The following is a 6,718-nucleotide window of genomic DNA, read 5'->3' on the forward strand; positions in this document are numbered from 1 at the left end:
CTGCATCAGCCCTGTGTGCAGGTAGCCGGCACAAAATAGTAGTGGAAGCTAAAAAGTCTGCATATGCAGGATGAAAGATCTGACATGTCAAACTTACAGATCTGCACGGAAGCCAGGAAGCACCACTCAAGGTAAGGATCAGAGCTCCCTTGAAAACAACTGAAGACATCCCAGCAACTGCGAGGACCTGAGATCTGACAATGAGAACAGCTGAGTTCATATCAGGAAAACCAGTAGGACAATCTTCTCCAGGAGAATCAACAGCACACCATCTTCCCCTTCAGTTCTCCTTTTACGCTGTTGGCAGCAGACCTCAGGTGGATCTCCATATCTAGAACCAAGCTGAGTTAGTTCAGCTGGGTGTTACAAGCTGACCATTAGTTAATCCACCACACTAATTTATAAACTGAGGTGGAGAAAGCTGAAAAATAAAATTATCTAAGTATCTGACTTAAAAATTACAAAAATAAGGCCAAGAAAGCAAAAGAAAGGAGATTAAATAGAAACAATTGATACATTTAAATTCTCGACTCAAGTAATCAAAGTGACAGAGAAAGATGAGCTAGAGAATTTTAGAAAAGTCAAAATACATAAATTTATGGAAACTGCAGCTCAAGGTCTCAGGGCATTAGGTGTGCACTTAAGTTTATGTATGAAATAAAATTTAGAAGGTTTGGGCCTCAGACTCAAGTTATGTGAGTCAAAGCCAGTGTTTCATGTGAATATATCTGAGACCCAGTTTCACACAGTCGGTGTCCTCAGCAATCACTGACCTGGGTGGAGAGAAGAGAAAACTAGGAACTTCAGATGTTCTCTTCTCAGGTTGCTTTCATTCTTTCATGTTAAAGAATATAACGCAAAGACATGGCAACCATGCACACCAAGATCCAGAAGCTACCTGGTCCCTCTTTCCAGGAAATAAATGTGCTCAAGGGCAAACCTAGAATTTGAAAGTAAAGAAAATCCTTCATATAAACATAACCTTAGTACCTTGACCTCTATCTCCATCTCATTCTTGTCAGTGTTGCAGCAACAAATCCCCTGTAGACAGACACATGAAGAATTCAGTAGGACTTGTCACATGCATCACCTGTTGGGTTACAGCACCATTCACAAATTAGAGTACTGTGCAGGTCTGGGCACTATGTAATTGTCCTCCTACTCTGACATTCTGTGGTGCTGTGAGTCTATGAATGGAAAAGTCACTGAAAAACATTTCAGAATCGAGATTCATGGTTGACTTTAAGACTGATTAGATTTACTCCTGTGCAAGCAGCAATGAGACTCAGAAAACTAAAAATTGATAAAGCTAAATATTTATACCAATCCAGAAACATATTCTCTACTTCCCTTGATCTACAAACTTAAAGTCAAGACACTCAGGAAAGTGGTATCAAAACAAGATCAATATACTCTCCACATGTCAAGTTTTATTTATGAATTCTGACCCAAGTCTGGTGAAGAACTGTATATTAGAATTTACAGCAGAAAAAGAGTGATTTGTGTAACTCAACTTTTCACCTACATATATTATCAAATTTTTTAGTTTTTGTTGCTAGTACTGGAGATTGAACCCAGGGCCTATGCACAGAGCTATATACCCAGCCTCTTCTTTATTTCTTTACTTCTTTCTTGCTTGCTTGATTGATTGATTGATTTCTTTCTTTCTTCTTAAACTTTGAAACAGGATCTTACTAATCTGCCCAGGCTGGGCTTGAACTTGTGATTCTCCTGTCTTAAGCTTCAAGAATAGTAAGATTTACTGTTAACTTTAAAAACAAATACTCTGCATTTTTCTCTATCTTTACGAGGAAGTCACTTAAAAATCTCATTAAAAGAATTGAATTCTTGGTATGCAGTAAATAAGACACATCAGACCGAGGACATATCAGATGTGTAACTTTGACTTAGGCTTGCGAAATGATGTAGCCCAAAGGTTGTTAATAATGTGATGCAGATATGGTAGTACTTCAGGGAACCATTGGTCTGAAAACAAGAAGAAATACACAAAACAAATCAGAATGCAGCCTTCGGCCTCAATCCAAGTACAACTCCACCTTTCAAAGTTCAAATGTTAACCAGAAGACCTTATGCATCAGGACTGTATGATTTTTTTAGGTTGGTGTGATTTTTATGGTTGTTTGTCCCATGGCATTATTACAGCAATATTTAACTTATGTGCTCACCTATCAGAGACGCTTATTAAAACATCTATAACTATAAATCACTTTGATCTAAACAAATTACGCTTTTTGGTTGGGAGTGTAGCACAGTGGTAGAATGCTTGCCTAAGGAGGGATAGAGGAATGGAAGGAAGAGTGGAAAGAAAAAAGGAAAGGAGGGGAAGAAAAAGTAGGGAGAAGGGAAGGAAGAAAGAAACATGTATCATGCTTTTCAATTTTAGAGTACTAAAAAAAAGGAAGTCCACCATTTCAAATGATTATCAGAAAGAGTTCAACTAAATAACTGTGATAATGCATTGCAGTAACAAAGCCCTTTTCGCTAAGTGCATTATTACATCTATTTTGGAGATCCTAAAATAGCCTCAATAATTAATCAGATAGTGGTAAAATAAGATTGCTACTTTGGTTTTCTAAATCTTATGTGTCTCCAGTAAGTAAGGCTCTCTTCCTACATACTCTAATGAGAAAATATACAGAGTAGTCTCTATAATTTAGGGAATGCTATCTATCACTTAGAAATTAAATAAATGCATGTTCTGAAGGCTTATTTCGAGTGTCTAACTCAATAAAATTATTTTCTCTGTAGAAACATCTAGAATGAAATAAAAGATATTTATACAACATTTTCTAGGAAATGTTTCAGAGACTAGATAAAACACAAGTTCCCAAGAAAGATATGAAATCTCCATGTCAAAATCCACATGAAATTTTTGTCCTTCCATAACAGAAATTAGATTTTCCTCAAGGGTACTTGTTTCTAGAGGTCTTTTTCTTTAAAACATATGGTCTGCAGCTGGCTGAGGAGTGGGTGTTTATCCTGCCATTAGATGTATATCATTATGTAAAATGCTTATGATCTGTACATCCCCAGAGTCATGTAGTGCTGTCTCTTTCATTCTCTCTCCAGAGAACGCAGAGACATTGCATGAATAACTTTTTCCCTAGCATACACATTTGGCAGAGATGACATCACTTCCAGATGTTCTCTTATTTTTCATCTTGGTAATGACTTTTCTCATCAGAGAGTTAGAGGGTTTCTAAGTTTGTCCCCAACTGGGTATTGTGGGGAAGAATGTTGAAAGCTTTCTCGCCAGGAGTGTCTCAACTATGACAACCAGATGAAGCTTCAATATGTAAAATGATTCCTTGTCCCATTCCCTTACAGTTATAGAACAAACTATATGCAAAGCAATAAAATGATCAATATCTATCTTCAAGATCAGCAAAAGGACTTTTAATCTAAGCAACACTGTGATTCTGCCCCTCGCATGGCAGAAGATTATTTTGTGGACATCAGTATTATGTTGGGGGCAGGCTTCAGGTTGATTCATTATACCACTAGTTTATCTCAGTTTGTTAAAAAGAAAATTTTATGGTAATATTTTTTTTTGTAAGAATTTTTCTTGTCCATTTCTTGTACTCTAAGTAACAATTTTGAAGGCAATGATACACAATGTACTGACTAATGTTACTCTTATTTTATGCAATTTTGTCTCAATTTTTCATAAGATAAAAAATAAGTACATGGTGATGGAAATGTTGGATCCAGTTACCCTACTTTAGAAGATATGTATTGGAATGACTTTTAGCACGACTGATTTGAAGTACTATAAATCATTTTGATCTCATTGTTTCATATTGGATTAAACTTGTTTTCCATAAACAGAAAAATACTTGATGAACATAAATAACATGAACTAATATGGAAACAACTTACCTATGAATTCAACTATGCTATCATTTTACCCAGCCAGAATAACTAACAAAACTGGAATTAAACAGAGAAGACCCACTCTCAGGGAAATTCAGATGGGTATTCCATTATTCTTATTTATAAGCCTTGGTAATGATCTCAGTCATTGTAATGATCTCTGTATCTAGGGTTTATTATTTAAAATGTTTAGAATCCATTTTGAAAAGTCAAAGCTCTTTAGAAAAATAAACTTTAAAATTCAGGGTTTTACTTTCTCTGAATTTGTAAAATTGCATCAACAATCGATCAACATCAGTTAGAGATCACACTGTATTCTCTCACTTAGGGGACTTTAGAGACTCATTCCATGGTTGGCATAGCCACACCCTGACTGCTCCTGGATGCTGCTGTTTTGCCTCATTGAGCAAAGGGATGACGTCAGCAACCACGTGACACAGTGAGGGCCAGGGTGGGTGGGCACTCTGTACTCCCCCAGCCCAGCTCTGAACTCATTCAAGCATTTTATGTTCATGACACAGTAGAAACCGGAACGGAGGTTTTAACCCATGGATAAGCCTTTACAGTTTTTCCAAGGAAACATATCAAATGATCATTTCTTTAAATATTCATTTCATATACAACACTACTTTGAATAAGCAATGCATTTGTCTTCAGTTTTGAGAAATGCACCTCATTTTATGTTGTGTGATAAACATGAGTTTACTTGGAACCTAAAGAAAGAGCAAAAGCAAGTGTACTACCTGCAACCGCTTTGACACTGGACTCTGTGTATTGTCAGGACTTCCACGAGAATCAGCTGGAAGTCTTTTTTCTTGCATCACCTCTTCGTCACCCACTTCTCCCTCCCAAAGGTCCTCACTTTATCTTGCAGCTGGCCCTTTGATCCATTCCAGTTCCAATGACACAGCAGGTTTTTCTTCTCCGGAGACCAGCATTTGCAAAAACAAAACAAGTTTATTTACTACTGAAGTTCATAAATGGCATTCATACCCTAAAGTGTACCTCTTCCACCCAAGACTGAATATAAAGGTTAACATAATGAAGGGAAAATAAGCACATTTATTCATGTGCCTTTCACCAAAAATCACGAGGTATAGAAAGCATAAGGATTTATAAGCAACTGTTTAAAAGCATACCATGAACCTGTATTATAGTGAGGAACTGAGGCAGCCCCTAAAGGCCTGTATTTCAAGGTTTGAGCCCAGCTTGGCACTTTAGATGCTGGGCAAACTTTAAGAGTGAGAAATAAAGGAGTCACTGAGGAACATGTTCTTGAAGGGGATGATGGGCCAAGATGAACTTTGTGTCTTCATAAGTTTGTCATTTCAGGAATGTGTTACAGTAACAGAAAGGTGACAAATGTAACCTGGCAGTGTTTTTTCCAATAGCATCTGTTGTTTTTGTCATTACAGAAAGCAAGTCCTGGCCCCAAGTCCACATTGTCAAATACGTTAAATAAGACATTTTCTTGGGGTTGGTGTATTTCCAGATCTACAGAATTTCCCTATATTTGCAGAATAACATGTGTAATTATCTCCTGAGAAATCAACTACTATTTGTTTAAACTTGATCATTTAGAAGATTTAATTTTTTTCTTAAAACACATATAAAAGTTATGTGTTTTTAAAAGTATTAAATTCTTTGGGAAGAAACTTCAAAAGAAAAGACAAACTGAGATAGGAGAAAGGAAGAAAGGAAAAGAAAAAATATATGCATACGCAAGATAGTTAAGACAGTTATGCAGCTAGCTTCTCTTTATTTCTTAAAAAGAATGTTTTATTCTAATATTTAGATGAGATACCCCTATATCCTGTACTATGAATAGCTACTATTGACAATAATATGTGATATATCAATTATAGTTATTGTTCTACTAACCTGTTTTGTAACTTTGTTTCATTGTTTGCTTATCATGTTTTTCTCTTTAAAATAAAGAAAAATTTTCTGAGAATCTCCAGTCTAAAAAGATTGCAGTTAATAAAAATTGGCGCTGAAGTAAATGCCTATTTTAAGTATTCTGATCAAAAATATCAAACTTAAAAATACATAATCGCTACTTAAAGCTGGAATTTAATAGGCTTTCTGACCTTTTCAAAAATAATTTGATGTTTAACCCAAGAAATAAGACACCCATTTAGCAGGAGATTGTATTTTCACACTGTCCTACATATATAACAAGCTGAGGGGCTTTTTTAAAAAAATTAGAACAAGTGAGAAAAAATAGTTGTTATTCTTATTTTGAAGGCTTGAAGGGCAGATCAAATGAAGCCAATCTACAATAATAATGATTCATGAGCTTCATCTAATGATAATCCTTAATACCTTAGAGAGAAATCTTGATGGATGCAAACAGCATCAAAATCTTTTCAGTGAAGGGCATTTTGAGTAAGTACTTAATGTGCAATTAGCAACATTTAAAAAAAAGAGAAAGTTTAAAAGTCACTCCAGCACAACATCAAAGAATAGAATGAGCTCTGTCATTTTAAATTTCTGAGTGTTCATCCCAGCTGAGTCATTTAAGAAAAATGAATCCTGGAAAATTTAATTAATTTCTAAGAAACTCAGAGTTTGCATGTTTAAAATGGGAATTTGCTTAATTGGTTATTTTTGCCTTTGATTTTAGATTCTATTACATTACTGACCTTGTGTTGCTGGTTCTCTTTTGCTTTATGTGTCCATCACAGTGCCTGGGTCTTGGTAAAGGCAGCCTGAATTCAACTAAAGAATGAACCATTCATCAATCAATAAAGATTCATTGTGAATCTCGCATGATCTGGACACTGTTCTAATTGTTGGGCATAGGGTTTGGGTGAGGAGCCAG

At 35.7% G+C, this 6,718-nt stretch overlaps 1 long non-coding RNA gene across 1 annotated transcript; it reads right to left on the reverse strand.

Annotated features, from left to right (window-relative positions):
* Positions 1-1,388: 1,388 nt before the first annotated feature.
* Positions 1,389-5,591, reverse strand: LOC134478684 (uncharacterized). The gene is made up of 2 exons (XR_010051464.1): positions 4,638-5,591; positions 1,389-1,986 (listed from the first exon to the last, which is right to left on the reverse strand). It is a non-coding gene; the product is annotated as an uncharacterized LOC134478684 (long non-coding RNA).
* Positions 5,592-6,718: the final 1,127 nt, after the last annotated feature.

This window comes from Cavia porcellus, unplaced genomic scaffold, assembly GCF_034190915.1.
Source record: "Cavia porcellus strain 051 isolate PalLab524CR breed Dunkin Hartley unplaced genomic scaffold, mCavPor4.1 scaffold_14, whole genome shotgun sequence".
In the NCBI taxonomy this organism is placed as follows: domain Eukaryota; kingdom Metazoa; phylum Chordata; class Mammalia; order Rodentia; family Caviidae; genus Cavia; species Cavia porcellus.